Source organism: Carcharhinus amblyrhynchos, chromosome 6 (genome assembly GCF_965287045.1).
Source record: "Carcharhinus amblyrhynchos chromosome 6, sCarAmb.v2.hapA, whole genome shotgun sequence".
Lineage (NCBI taxonomy): Eukaryota > Metazoa > Chordata > Chondrichthyes > Carcharhiniformes > Carcharhinidae > Carcharhinus > Carcharhinus amblyrhynchos.
This window is the reverse complement of record NC_137329.1, coordinates 35,574,128-35,590,278: the sequence shown is the minus strand read 5'-3', so window position 1 is coordinate 35,590,278 and position 16,151 is coordinate 35,574,128. Positions and strand designations below refer to the sequence as shown.

The following is a 16,151-nucleotide window of genomic DNA, read 5'->3' as shown; positions in this document are numbered from 1 at the left end:
TACACTTCCATCAGGTCACCTCTCATCCTTCGTCTTTCTAAGGAGAAAAGACTGAGCTCCCTTAACCTATCCTCATAAGGCATGCCACCCAATCCAGGCAACATCCTTGTAAATCTCCTCTGCACCCTTTCAATAGCTTCCACATCCTTCCTGTAATGAGGCGACCAGACTTGAGCACAGTATTCCAAGAGAGGTCTGACTAGGGTCTCATAAAGCTACAACATTGTCTCCTGACTCCTAAATTCCATCCCTCGATTGATGAAGGCCAGTACACCATACACCTTCTTAACCACATCCTCTACCTGCGAGGCCGATTTTAGAGTCCTGTGGACCCAGACACCAAGGTCCTTCTGATCCTCTACACTGCTGAGTGTTATTCTTGATATTATACTCCTTCATCCCATTTGACCTGCCAAAATGGACCACTACACATTTATCTGAGTTGAAGTCCATCTGCCACTTCTCCGCCCAGCCTTGCATCCTATATATGTCATGCTGCAACCTCTGACATCCCTCCAAACTATCTACAACACCACCAACCTTCGTGTTGTCAGCAAACTTACCAACCCATCCCTCCACTTCCTCATCCAGGTCATTTATGAAAATTATAAACAGCAAGGGTCCCAGAACAGATCCCTGGGGCACTCCACTGGTGACCGACCTCCATGCAGAAAAAGACCCTGCTGATTTAAAAAAAAATTAATTTTAATTTTTGCTGATTGAAAAACATCCTGCTGATTACCACTTACTCCCCCCACCCCCCACTCCCAGCTGATGAATCAATGCTCCTCCATGTTGAATGACATTTGAAGGAACCACCGAGGATGACAAGAGTGCAGAATGTTCTTCGGGAGACTTCAATGTCCAATACCAAGTGTGACTGAGTAGACCAAGCTGGGTAGGTCCTAAAGGACATAACTGTTAGACTGGGTGACTGAGTAGACCAAGCTGGGTAGGTCCTAAAGGACATAACTGTTAGACTGGGCCTGTGGCAGGTGATGAGGGAACCAACGAGAGGGAAAAACATACTTGACCTCATTCTCACCAACTTGCCTGCCACGGTGCATCTGTCCATGACTGCATTGGTAGGAGTGACAAATACACAGTCCTTGTTGAGATACAGTCCTGTCTTCATGTTAAGGATACCCTCCATTGCGTTGTGTGGCACTACCACCAAACTAAATAGGATAGACTTTGAAAAGGCATAGCAACTCAAAACTGGACATGCATGAGGCATTGTGATCTATCAGCAGCAACAGAAGTGGACTCGACCACAATCTGTAACCTCATTCCCTCAGCATATCCCTACCATTACCACCAAGTCAGGGGATCAAACCTGGTTCAATGAAGAATGCAGGAGGGCATGCCAGGAAAAACACCAGGCATACTTAAAAATGAGGTGTCAGTCTGGTGAAGCTACAACATAGGACTACAAACGTGCCAAACAGCAAAGTAGTAAATAATAGAGCTAAGCAATTCCTCAATCAATGGATCAGATCTAAGCTCTGCAGTCCTGCCACAACTAGCCATGAATGATGGTGGGCAATTAATCAACTCACTGGAGGAGAAGGCTCCACAAATATCCCCATCCTCAATCATGGAGGAGCCCAGCACAACAATGGAAAAGTTAAGGTTGAAGCATTCGCAACAATCTTCAGCCAGAAGTGCTGAATGAATGATCCATCTCAGCCTCCTTTGAATGGCCCCATCACCACAAATGTCAGCCTTCAGCCAATTCGATTCACTCCATGTGATATCAAGAAATGGCTGAAGGCACTGGATACTAAAAGTGCAATGGGCCCTGACAATATTCTGGCAATAATACTGAGGACTTACACTCCAGAACTTGCAGCTCACCGAGCAAAGTTGTCCCAGTACAGCTACACCACTGGTATCGATACAGCAATGTGGAAAATTGTCCAGGTATGTCCTGTACACAGGATGTGGATATGCCAGCGTTGGACTGGGGTAAACACAGTAAAAAGTCTGACAACACCAGGTTTTAGTCCAACCGATTTATTTGACAGTAAACTCAAGCTTTCGGGTTAGCCCCTTCGTCAGGTGAATGGAGAGTTCTGGCCTCAGACAGAGCATATAAAGCACAGACAGTTTAGAGATTACTGATTGGAATGCGAATCTTTACACCTAACCTGCTGTTCAAGTCCTGAAGTGGCTGACAATGTGTGTGGAAGGAGCACTGATCACAGGTTAAAGAGATGTGTATTGTCTCCAGACAGTACAGTAAGTGAGGTTTTGCAAACCCAGGCAAGTCACGGGGGTTACAGATAGTGCGACATGAACCCAAGATCCCTGTTGAGACCGTCCTCATGTGTGCGGAACTTGGTTATCAGTCTCTGTTCAGCGACTCTGCGCTGTCGTGTGTCGTGAAGGCCGCCTTGGAGAATGCTTACCCGAAGGTCAGAGGCTGAATGCCCGTGACCACTGAAGTGTTCGCCAACAGGAAGGGAACAGTCTTGCCTGGTGATTGTCGAGCGATGTTCATTCATCCGTTGTCGTAGCGTCTGCATGGTCTCCCCAATGTACCATGCTTCAGGACATCCTTTCTTGCAACGTATCAGGTAGACAATGTTGGCCGAGTTGCAAGAGTATTTACCGTGTACCTGGTGGATGGTATTCTCACGTGTGATGATGCTATCCATGTCGATGATCCGGCATGTCTTGCAGAGGTTGCTGTGGCAAGGTTGTGTGGTATTGTGGTCACTGTTCTCCTGAAGGCTGGGTAGTTTGCTGCGAACAATGGTCTGTTTGAGTTTGCGTGGTTGTCTGAAGGCAAGAAGTGGGGGTGTGGGGATGGCCCTGGCGAGATGTCCGTCTTCATCAATGATATGTTGAAGACTCCGGAGAAGACGTCGTAGCTTCTCTGCTCCAGGGAAGTACTAGACGACGAAGGGTACTCTGTCCACTGTGTCCCGCGTTTGTCTTCTGAGGAGATCGGTGCGGTTTTTCGCTGTGGCGCATCGGAACTGTCGATCTATGAGTCGAGCGCCATATCCTGTTCTTATGAGGGCATCTTTCAGCCTCTGGAGGTGTGTCACGATCCTCCTCATCTGAGCAAATCCTGTGTATACGGAGGGCTTGTCCATAGGGAATGGCTTCTTTAACATGTTTAGGGTGGAAGCTGGAGAAGTGGAGCATTGTGAGATTGTCTGTGGGCTTGCGGTACAGTGAGGTGCTGAGGTGACCGTCCTTGATGGAGATGCGTGTGTCCAAGAATGCAACTGATTCTGGGGTGAGTCTGATGGTGAGTCCATGGTGAGTCTGATGGTGGGGTGGAATTTGTTGATATTATCATATAGTTGTTTCAGTGATTGTTCACCATGAGGCCAAAGGAAGAAAATGTCATCGATGTATCTAGTGTATAGCATCGGTTGAAGATTCTGTGCAGTGAAGAAGTCTTGTTCGAACCTGTGCATGAAGATGTTGGCATATTGAGCTGCAAATTTGGTCCCCATGGCTGTTCCGTGTGTCTGGATGAAAAACTGGTTGTTGAAGGTGAAGACATTGTGGTCCAGGATAAAGCGGATGAGTTGTAAAATTGCATCTGGAAACTGGCAGTTGTCAGCATTGAGTACTGAGGCAGTCGCAGCAATGCCATCATTGTGGGGGATGTTGGTGTAGAGCGCCGAGACATCCATTGTGACGAGGAGTGTCCCTGGTTCAACTGCTCCATGTCTGCTGAGTTTCTGTAGGAAGTCCGTAGTGTCGCGACAAAAGCTGGGGGTTCTTTGTACAGTGGGTTTCAGGATGCCCTCGACGTAGCCGGAGAGGTTCTCACACAGAGTCCCATTGCCCGATACGATGGGACGGCCAGGTGTGTTTGCCTTGTGTATCTTTGGGAGGCAGTAGAGATCTCCAATGCGGGGAGTACGTGGAATGAGAGTACGGAGGGTGCTCTGAAGGTCCGGATCAAAGGTCTTGATCAGATTGTTGAGTTGACGAGTGTGTTCTTTGGTCGGATCTGTGGATAACTGTCTATAGTGTTCCTCATTGTTTAGTTGTCGGTACACGTCTTTACAGTAATCCGTTCTGTTCAGTATGACGATGGCACCTCCCTTGTCTGCTGGTTTGATGACAATGTTGCGGTTTGTCTCGAGAGCATGGATGGCGTTGCGTTGTGCTTGGGTGATGTTCGGGGCTGTCTTGTGAGTGCGGCTGATGAATCTGGTGTTAACGCATCTCCTGATGGTTTGGGCATACAAATCCAGTCGAGGGCAGCGGCCTTCTGGAAGAGTCCAATTGGATTCCTTCCTCTTAGGTTGTTGCACTGTGGATCTCTCTGTCGGCTGTTCTGGTTCATCGGCTGTCTCATTGTGTTCACTGTAGGCCTCTTGGGGTTTGTGGAAAAACTCCCACAGCCTCATTCGCTTGATGAATTCCTCTGTGTCCGCTGCAAGACTGATGGGGCCCATTTTGGTGTTGGGGCAGAAATTGAGCCCGCGGCTGAGAACTTCGATTTCATCTGGTTGAAGTGTGTAGTCCGACAAGTTGATAATAGACCTCCCTATGGTAGTGCTGTTTTCTACTGTGGTGCCGGGGGAGGCTTGGTTGTTGCTGGTGGCGATGACGAGTTTTTCAAGTTTCCTGTTCTTGGTGTGCATGTAGGTGGTGTAGTTTCTTTGTCTCATCTGCTTAGCAGAGTTTTGCAGTTGGTCTGCATCCTGAGCACAAGTTGAGAATATGTATTCCATTTTAGTTTCCAGGGTGTGGCGTTTGCTGTAAACACAACAACTCATCAACTCAACAATCTGATCAAGACCTTTGATCCGGACCTTCAGAGCACCCTCCGTACTCTCATTCCACGTACTCCCCGCATTGGAGATCTCTACTGCCTCCCAAAGATACACAAGGCAAACACACCTGGCCGTCCCATCGTATCGGGCAATGGGACTCTGTGTGAGAACCTCTCCGGCTACGTCGAGGGCATCCTGAAACCCACTGTACAAAGAACCCCCAGCTTTTGTCGCGACACTACGGACTTCCTACAGAAACTCAGCAGACATGGAGCAGTTGAACCAGGGACACTCCTCGTCACAATGGATGTCTCGGCGCTCTACACCAACATCCCCCACAATGATGGCATTGCTGCGACTGCCTCAGTACTCAATGCTGACAACTGCCAGTTTCCAGATGCAATTTTACAACTCATCCGCTTTATCCTGGACCACAATGTCTTCACCTTCAACAACCAGTTTTTCATCCAGACACACGGAACAGCCATGGGGACCAAATTTGCAGCTCAATATGCCAACATCTTCATGCACAGGTTCGAACAAGACTTCTTCACTGCACAGAATCTTCAACCGATGCTATACACTAGATACATCGATGACATTTTCTTCCTTTGGCCTCATGGTGAACAATCACTGAAACAACTATATGATAATATCAACAAATTCCACCCCACCATCAGACTCACCATGGACTCACCATCAGACTCACCCCAGAATCAGTTGCATTCTTGGACACACGCATCTCCATCAAGGACGGTCACCTCAGCACCTCACTGTACCGCAAGCCCACAGACAATCTCACAATGCTCCACTTCTCCAGCTTCCACCCTAAACATGTTAAAGAAGCCATTCCCTATGGACAAGCCCTCCGTATACACAGGATTTGCTCAGATGAGGAGGATCGTGACACACCTCCAGAGGCTGAAAGATGCCCTCATAAGAACAGGATATGGCGCTCGACTCATAGATCGACAGTTCCGATGCGCCACAGCGAAAAACCGCACCGATCTCCTCAGAAGACAAACGCGGGACACAGTGGACAGAGTACCCTTCGTCGTCTAGTACTTCCCTGGAGCAGAGAAGCTACGACGTCTTCTCCGGAGTCTTCAACATATCATTGATGAAGACGGACATCTCGCCAGGGCCATCCCCACACCCCCACTTCTTGCCTTCAGACAACCACGCAAACTCAAACAGACCATTGTTCGCAGCAAACTACCCAGCCTTCAGGAGAACAGTGACCACAATACCACACAACCTTGCCACAGCAACCTCTGCAAGACATGCCGGATCATCGACATGGATAGCATCATCACACGTGAGAATACCATCCACCAGGTACACGGTAAATACTCTTGCAACTCGGCCAACATTGTCTACCTGATACGTTGCAAGAAAGGATGTCCTGAAGCATGGTACATTGGGGAGACCATGCAGACGCTACGACAACGGATGAATGAACATCGCTCGACAATCACCAGGCAAGACTGTTCCCTTCCTGTTGGCGAACACTTCAGTGGTCACGGGCATTCAGCCTCTGACCTTCGGGTAAGCATTCTCCAAGGCGGCCTTCACGACACACGACAGCGCAGAGTCGCTGAACAGAGACTGATAACCAAGTTCCGCACACATGAGGACGGTCTCAACAGGGATCTTGGGTTCATGTCGCACTATCTGTAACCCCCGTGACTTGCCTGGGTTTGCAAAACCTCACTTACTGTACTGTCTGGAGACAATACACATCTCTTTAACCTGTGATCAGTGCTCCTTCCACACACATTGTCAGCCACTTCAGGACTTGAACAGCAGGTTAGGTGTAAAGATTCGCATTCCAATCAGTAATCTCTAAACTGTCTGTGCTTTATATGCTCTGTCTGAGGCCAGAACTCTCCATTCACCTGACGAAGGGGCTAACCCGAAAGCTTGAGTTTACTGTCAAATAAATCGGTTGGACTAAAACCTGGTGTTGTCAGACTTTTTACTGTGTTTACCCCAGTCCAACGCTGGCATATCCACATCCTGTGTACAGGACATACCTGGGCAATTTTCCACATTGCTGTATCGATACCAGTGGTGTAGCTGTACTGGGACAACTTTGCTCGGTGAGCTGCAAGTTCTGGAGTGTAAGTCCTCAGTATTATTGCCAGAATATTGTCAGGGCCCATTGCACTTTTAGTATCCAGTGCCTTCAGCCATTTCTTGATATCACATGGAGTGAATCGAATTGGCTGAAGGCTGACATTTGTGGTGATGGGGCCATTCAAAGGAGGCTGAGATGGATCATTCATTCAGCACTTCTGGCTGAAGATTGTTGCGAATGCTTCAACCTTAACTTTTCCATTGTTGTGCTGGGCTCCTCCATGATTGAGGATGGGGATATTTGTGGAGCCTTCTCCTCCAGTGAGTTGATTAATTGCCCACCATCATTCATGGCTAGTTGTGGCAGGACTGCAGAGCTTAGATCTGATCCATTGATTGAGGAATTGCTTAGCTCTATTATTTACTACTTTGCTGTTTGGCACGTTTGTAGTCCTATGTTGTAGCTTCACCAGACTGGCACCTCATTTTTAAGTATGCCTGGTGTTTTTCCTGGCATGCCCTCCTGCATTCTTCATTGAACCAGGTTTGATCCCCTGACTTGGTGGTAATGGTAGGGATATGCTGAGGGAATGAGGTTACAGATTGTGGTTGAGTCCACTTCTGTTGCTGCTGATAGATCACAATGCCTCATGCATGTCCAGTTTTGAGTTGCTATGCCTTTTCAAAGTCTATCCTATTTAGTTTGGTGGTAGTGCCACACAACGCAATGGAGGGTATCCTTAACATGAAGACAGGACTGTATCTCAACAAGGACTGTGTATTTGTCACTCCTACCAATGCAGTCATGGACAGATGCACCGTGGCAGGCAAGTTGGTGAGAATGAGGTCAAGTATGTTTTTCCCTCTCGTTGGTTCCCTCATCACCTGCCACAGGCCCAGTCTAACAGTTATGTCCTTTAGGACCTACCCAGCTTGGTCTACTCAGTCACACTTGGTATTGGACATTGAAGTCTCCCGAAGAACATTCTGCACTCTTGTCATCCTCGGTGTTTCCTTCAAATGTCATTCAACATGGAGGAGCATTGATTCATCAGCTGGGAGTGGGGGGTGGGGGGAGTAAGTCGTAATCAGCAGGATGTTTTTCAATCAGCAAAAATTAAAATTAATTTTAATTAATTAATTAATACACAGGAAACAGGACAAACTCCACCTGGCCAGTTACCACCCCATCAGTCTACTCTAAATTGTCAGTAAAGTGATGGAACATCAATAGTGTTACAAAGTGACATCTACTCAGCAATAACCTGTTAATGGACACACCATTTGGATCCCACCAGGGACGCTCAGTTTGTGGCCTCATTACAGCCTTGGTTCAAACTTAGACAAAAGAGCTGAACGCCAGAGGTGCGGTGAGAGTGACTGCCCTTGACATCAATGCAGCATTTGACCAAGTGTGGCATCAGGGAGCCCTAGCAAAACTGGAGTCAATGGGAATCAGGTGCCAAATCCTCCATTGGTTGGAGTCACATCTGGGACAAAGGAAGATGGTTGTTGTGGTTGGAAGTCAGTCATCTCAGCTCCAGGACATCACTGTAGGAGTCCTCAGACTTAGAATGGTTCCAGGCCCAACCATTTTCAGCTGCTTCATCAATGACTTTCCTTCCATCAGAAGGTCAGAAGTGGGAATGTCCGTTACTCGTGACTCCTCAGACACTGATGCAGTCCATGTCCTAGCCATGATTTATCTTTAAATTACTCCCTTTACTTCATCTAGTTTAAAGAATACTAAACATATACCTGGGACTTTGCTTCTTATACTTTAAACACTACTTAGTATAAGCTAAAGACCTTTTTTCACTTTAAAGACTGGACAGTAGAAATACTCACCAGATCTACTTGCAAAGGCTGCACTTCTCCTCTTGCAGTGGCTTCCAGTCCCACTTGATGAAGATCAGGTTTTGCCTGTGATGTCACTATTGAATGCTATTAAAAATCACCCCTCTCTGTGCAGCTTTTCAATACCTGGGGCAGGATTTTCTGGCCACCCTTGCCCCAAAACCAGAAAATCCCACCCAAGGTCAACAGATCTTTGTATGGTCTGCCTCCCTGCCTGCTATGATTCCTGTGGTGGGCGAGACAGGAAAATTCTCCAATCAGCTTCCTCCCCTGTAGAAAAGTGAGAGCCAGCTACTGGAGACTGAAGAAAGATAGAAAAAGAAAGGAGCATCTCCTTCCCCTCTTCACCAAACTCCCTCACTCACCAAACTCCAATTTAAAGTACTCTAATGCAGCTTAAATTCCAACTTAAGCAGTATAATGCAGCCTAGTGCAGACAAGGTAGCATTGAAGAAGGGCTATTTTTATGCTTCTGAAAACCAGTTTAATTCAGTTATCTAATTAACTAGCTGCAGCTTCAAACAGAACCTGTAAACCTACGATTTAAAGCTGGACTAAACCTAAACTTCTCCCAACCCCAAAAAAAAGCTTTTAGTTAATTGCAAAATTAAAGACTAAACTGAAGATAGAAATAAACTATTAAATTAACCCTTAAAACTCTTTCATTCAGATAACTCCAACTTAAACAATCTAATGCAGTCCAAAGCAGCAGTCTAAACCAGCACTTCAGTAGTTAGAACATTAGAAATAATTGCCTCAGCTATGAAATGATGGCTAAAAGGCAGCTATGCAAGGTATGAGCTAGTGCTCAATGCCCTTTGAAATGTACAACCAACATGTGATACAATTTTTTGTGTGAATGCTGGAATTGGAATCAGGCTGCCAGAAGGAGCAGGGGTCTCTTTCTGCCTCAACAACTTTTCATTTCAGTCTGCAATTTGTTTTGCTGAGGAAAGTGTCCACATCTAGATATTCTATTAAAAAGCCATTGGATTTTTACTGCAGTGATTCGAGATGAAAAGAGAATCTATCAGCCATGACTGAAAATCAACTGTTTCAGTGAAGAACCAGAGTCTAGACACAGTTTTCAGATACTGCCTGGAATTTCATCCTCTTTGATCAGAAAGAAAACCCTTTAAGGTTGCATGGAGTGCTTTTTCTTTCCTGGCGTCCTGCCCTGACACTTTAATCCTGATGTTGCTTCTATCCAGCCTTCTAATTTTCAAAATGTGAGGATCTAAAATTTTTCTTCTGCTTAGGATCTTTTGTCAGATGTTCTCAGTGAAACAAAAATGCCATCCTTGTTGCCAGTTTTCTTTTTGTGCAATGTCCTTAACTATGTTAGGGGTTGTGAGTTATAACAAAAAGAATGTGGTTTGCACATGTATATTCAAACTAACACACAAAAAAGGTTTTATTGAAACGGATGTTCCCGGCTCAGAGTACAAACTGAAAGTAAAACAGCAGCCTGCAACATCCTAATGACATCACTATCAAATCAAATAATCAGTTCTTAAAGCAACTTAAAACCCTTTTAAATAGATAACAGCTTTGCTTTTATTATCTACCTCTTACTTGACCAAGTTTAATTTCTGTTATTCTGTGTAAGGTTATTCTGTGTATGGTTGCACTCTTCTCTACATGCTTGGGGTTTGGCTGTATGTTTGTGCTTGTTAGTATGACATATTTGTATATTTTAATACTTTTACCTGAATAGGTTTTATTACAATAAAATAAACCCCTTAATGTGCATAATTCAAGAGTATCTGTCTGGTGTATTTTTTACAGTCAAATACATACCTTGTATATATGAATTGACAATATCCCATCCTCCTTAAATTCTGTTAGAATTTAAGGAGTTCTGTTAGAATGGAGTAGGAGAAGAGGGAGTCAGTTCACCCCTCCTCACCTGTATGTAACTACATGCTATTGTTTAAATTTATTGGAAGTTTAACAGCACCTGCTAGAACCAGCCTAGGAAAGGCATGTAATCTCAGAATAAAACCAAGATGGACCATGAACCTGAAGTCTTACATGCTTCTTTATCGGCTGCTAAAATAGAAAGAAGCAAAGATAATGGCCCAGACTTCACATTGAGGACATCAATACTCCCCATTACTATGAAATATAAAAAGCAGCAATGTTCAGAGTACACACATGTGCAGTTAAATGTAGAAGTCTAGAAGTTGCAGTCTGAATTACTCTGTTCCCCCAATGGGTACACAATCATGATACCTTGCTGAGGGCCTCATCAGCACCGAGATCAATAAAAGGGCTTGAAGTTGCAGTACCTACCCACTGCTTTTGACAATGTGATTAGTGATAAATATTGCCAAACAATCTCTCTGACCTGTAATTTTAAAATAATGGAGTCACCTTCCTTGAGAATTTAATTTGTGTTGAGGATTTACAATTTTTAAAGAACTTTTCCTGTCTTTCTCTTTTACATATCTCTAATCCTCTGAATCCCATCTTTCCTTCCCAATTCTTTACTTTGCTGTCTGTACATGATTTAAATTGAATTTGCAATTCTTGGTTTATACATAGCTTGTTTAGACTCTGCAGCCCCAATATTGACAAGGATTAGGTAAATTGGATTTGGTAAGTTAGGAACATGGAAAGTAGGGCAGAGTTGCATAAGGAAACCCACATGCTGTGGAATCTTACAATGGAATGTACAGTAGCCAATAGGTAGAAAGGCAAGTTGCGAGAGGGTACAAAGTTTACAAAGAGATATTGATAAATACTTGGCAAAAAGTTGGCAAATGGAGTATAATGTGGAAAAATGCAAAGTTGTTCATTTTAAAAAGGAGAACAAAAGAATAGTATTTAAATGGAGAAAAACTGCAGAAAGCACAAGGGGATTGGGGGTACTTGTGCAAAAAACACAGAAAGCTAGCACACAGGTGTAGCAGGTAATCGGGAATAAGGTTAATGGAATGTTGGCCCTTATTTCAAAGGGGGGGTTGGGGTAAAATAATAGGGAAGTCTTGCTGCAACTGTACAAAGTACTGGTGAGACCACATCTAGAGTACTGTGAGCAGTTTTGGTACCCTTATTAAAGGAAAGATATTATTCCATTGGATGCAGTGCAGAGAAGGTTCATCAGGATGATCCTCAGTATGGAAGGATTGTCTTGTGAGGAAAGGTTGAACAAATTGGAACTCTACTCATTGGAATGTTTCCACCAGGGGTTGAATCCTTACCCTAGAGGTCTTTATTTTAAAGGGCAGGAAAAGGGCAGGAAAGTGGACATGAGGAATGTTGACTCCGCCATGAATGGTGGAGAAGGTTCGAGGGGCCAAACAGTCGACTCCTGTTCTTGTTTCTTATGGTCTTGTGTAAACTGGAAACGCTCAGTGAGGAGAATGACCTCTTTATAGGAGTCTAAGGCTGCTGCACTGGCATTATCAGCCACAACTTTGATGGGTACCCTTTGTCACCAAGGAGCCAGTTCTTGTATGGTCACTCAGAGGTGTCCAGGATCTGTGATCTATTTAAGATGCATGAGTTGTCGATGTTTCCTGGGTATACCTATATACTAAGTTCTTTATGGTTACAGACCAGTTGTACATTGAGCAAGTGGTAATCTTTCCACTTTATATATTAGAACGCCTATTGTCAGAAAGCTAGGTAATGATAGGTAATCTCATTGAAACATATAAGATTCTTAAGGGGCTGAGAGGATGGTTCCCCTCATGGAGAGTCTAGGACCAGAGGACATAGTCTCAGATTAAAGGGGCGCCAATTTAAAACTGAGATGAGGAGGAATTTCTTCTCTGAGGATTGAGAGTCTTTGGAACTCCTTGCTGTAGAGATCTGTGGGGCAGAGCCTTGTATATATTTAAAGCTGAGATTTTTGTTCATTGAGGTTACGAGAAAAGGGCAGGAAAGTGGACATGAGGAATGTTGACTCCGCCATGAATGGTGGAGCAGGTTCGAGGGGCCAAACAGTCGACTCCTGTTCTTGTTTCTTATGGTCTTGTGTAAACTGGAAACGCTCAGTGAGGAGAATGACCTCTTTATAGGAGTCTAAGGCTGCTGCACTGGCATTATCAGCCACAACTTTGATGGGTACCCTTTGTCACCAAGGAGCCAGTTCTTGTATGGTCACTCAGAGGTGTCCAGGATCTGTGATCTATTTAAGATGCATGAGTTGTCGATGTTTCCTGGGTATACCTATATACTAAGTTCTTTATGGTTACAGACCAGTTGTACATTGAGCAAGTGGTAATCTTTCCACTTTATATATTAGAACGCCTATTGTCAGAAAGCTTTATAGCCAAGAATACAGTTGATTCCATACTGCACTTGTGGGAATCCAGAAATCCCCGCAAAGCCAAGTGCTCTGGTGTTCTGGCTTGTTTGATATCTGTTGAAGTTAACGCAACTGTGGGCCTTGACAAAATGTGACCTCATGTTTACATTTGTGCAAAGACATTTGAAAGATCCCGTAGAGGTCTCAGGAACCTTGGAAGGAGCCATTGGTGAAGAGGTTAACTGTGGCAGTTGCTTTCACACCGATCGGCAATGGATGCCCTCACAGTCCCCATGGCACTAATTCCTAGAGAATGTGGCAAATGTTGAGTCACCAGATCCTTGGTCAAACAGAACCATCAATGACACTTGTTCTTGCTCATCTCTAGATAAGACATTTGAGTTCTGTAGATCCTGGGTCTTGTGAAGTGCCCTGGCAAGACTCTCTTTGAGCCTCATAGTCTGTATCTCAACGAGTTCATACTAGTCCTTGGTCTTGAGGGTTTCGCTCATTCCTTTGGTGAGCCAGCTGGCTCCATTGCAATCTACTCCCTCTCTGCTGCCTGTAAGCGATTATACATGTTCCTAATGTTCTCTCTGCCGTATCAATGAGAAATAGACAGGAGTCAGTCTTACAGTCATTAGTCTCTAAAGGACCTATTTCTGTCAATGACTCGTCAATGAATGTGGTTCATGGACTTTTTTCACATGTCTGTAAGTACTCACCCCTGAAATGAAGACCAGCAAAGTTGCCTATTAAGGTTACACCCCTTACCCTCCCACCAACAACCTGCCTGCCCCCCCTGCATCCCTGGATTTAATATAACTGACTCCTATGCCATGACTATAATGGCACCTTCCAGCGCCAGGGATCTGTTTTCAATTCTGGCCTTGGATCACTGTGCAAAGTTTGCATGTTCTCTCTGTGCCTGCATGGATTTCCTCCAGGTGCTCTGGTTTCTTCCCAGCTGGTGTAGTTAGGTTGATTGGCCATGCTAAAATGCCCATAAGTGTCAGGGGGACTAGCAGGGTAAATGCAGAAGGTTACAGTGATAGGGCCTGGGTGGGATAGTTGATGGTGCATGCTTGATGGGCCACATGGCTTCCTTATGCACTGTAGGGATTCTATGATTGTAGGACGAGCACAGTGGTTAGCACTGCTGCTTCACAGCTCCAGGGACCTGGGTTCGATTCCCAGCTTGGGTCCATGTGGAGTTTGCACATTCTCCTCGTGTCTGCGTGGATTTCTTCCAGGTGCTCCGGTTTCCTCCCACAGTCCAAAGATGTGCGGGTTAGGTTGATTGGCCATGCAAAAAAATTGCTGCTTAGTGTCCTGAGATGCGTAGGTTAGAGGGATGAGTGGGTAAATGTGTAGGGATATGGGAGTAGGGCCTGGGTGGGATTGTGTGGTTGGTGCAGACTCAATGGGCCAGATGGCCTCTTTCTGCACTGTAGGATTTCTATGGTTCTATAATGATTCTACAACCTCACTTTGACCAGGTGCTTGGAAATGCTGCATTCACCCTGCTTGCTGGCCGTTGACCAGCTTTTCCTGCTGAAATCAAAAACAGCTTCCCCGATGGGTTTCAGTATCTCCTTAAATATGTTCTTTCCATTTGCTCTCTTTATTGCCTCACTGTCTCCCACTTTATTTCTTTACATCCAGCTTTTAGAATTTAAAAGAAAAGTAAACTCACTCAATCCATGCTTTACCTATGGCACATTTCTTTTACCCCCTGCACATCCCTGCACACCTTCTCCTTTGAACCACAATAACCTATTCAAATGTACTCCTGTTCTATAAACTAAATTACCTTCAGCAAACATTAATTTGAAATATTTTTGGACTCATTATCATCTCAAACCCACAGCTTAGATTATCACAGTGACTCTGTCTCTTGTTTTAATTACCACTCACATATTCCCAACTGTTTACAAAATATGACAAGAATATTACAATTTCTTGGGTTTTCCTGATACCTCCCCTTTTTCTAAAACAAAAGTGAACTATCATAATTCGAAAAGACGGTTCCATTTTTCAACCTTTTCATATTACTCCCTACTTATCTGTAGCTTATGTACTATTAATTATAAGATGCATGAGACTATCCAAAACTTCAGTAAAACTAGAGTCCATGGCTAAAAAGGAAGTGTATGTAAGGATGAGAAAACAAGGTTCAGTTGGGTTGCTTGAAGGTTACAAGGTAGCAAGGAATGAGCTAAAGAAAGGGCTTAGGAGAGCTAGGAAGGGGCATGAGAAGTCCTTGGCGTGTCGGATAAAGGAAAACCCCAAGGCTTTTTACTCTTATGTGAGAAATAAAAGAATGACCAGGGTGAGGTTAGGGCCGGTCAAAGATAGTCGTGGGAACTTGTACATGGAGTCAGAAGAGATAGGAGAGGTGATGAATGAACACTTTTCTTCAGTGCTCACCAAGGAGAGGGGCCATGTTTTTGATGATGAGAGTGTGACACAGGCTGATAGGCTAGAGAAGGTAGATGTTCTGAGGGAAGATGTGTCAGCAATTTTGAAAAATCTGAGAGTCGATAAGACCCTTGGGCCAGATGGGATATATCCTAGGATTCTTTGCAATCTGAGGAGATTGCAGAGCCTTTGGCTTTGATCTTTGGGTCCTCACTGTCCACAGGAATAGTGCCAGAAGACTGGAGAGTGGCAAATGTTGTTCCTCTGTTCAAGAAAGGAAATAGGAATGACTGTAATTATAGGCCGGTTAGTCTTACTTTGGTGATCGGTAAGTTAATGAAGAGGGTCCTGAGGGATAGAATTTATGACCATTTGGACAGATGCAGATTAATCAGGGATAGTCAGCACAGATTCGTGAGGAGGTAGCTAACTGCGTAGATGAAGGGAGAGCAGTTGATGTCATATGCATGGATTTTAGTAAGGCGTTTGATAAGGTTCCTCATGAAGAAAATAAGGAGGTGTGGGGTAGAGGGAAATTTAGCCGATTGGATAAGTGACTGGCTATCTCATAGAAAGAAGTCTGACAACACCAGGTTTAAGTCCAACCAATTCAACTGGGATCTTGGGTTCAACGCCAAAGCTTGCACCTCCACATCATATCTCATAGAAGACAGAGGGTGGTGGTAGATGGAAGATTTTGAGACTGGAGACCAGTTACCAGCGGTGTACCACAGGGATCAGTGCTGGGTCCTCTGCTATTTGTGATTTTTATCAATGACTTGGAG

General features: G+C 44.8%; 1 protein-coding gene across 1 annotated transcript in view; it reads left to right on the top strand.

Annotated features, from left to right (window-relative positions):
• The window catches only part of dennd5a (DENN/MADD domain containing 5A), a 305,895-nt gene extending 295,544 nt beyond the window's left edge, over positions 1 to 10,351 (top strand). Inside the window, exon 24 of the transcript XR_013886802.1 lies at positions 9,693 to 10,351. The gene's annotated coding sequence lies outside the window, so the exon portion shown is untranslated. The remainder of the gene's footprint in view (positions 1 to 9,692) is intronic.
• The last annotated feature ends 5,800 nt before the right edge of the window (positions 10,352 to 16,151 follow it).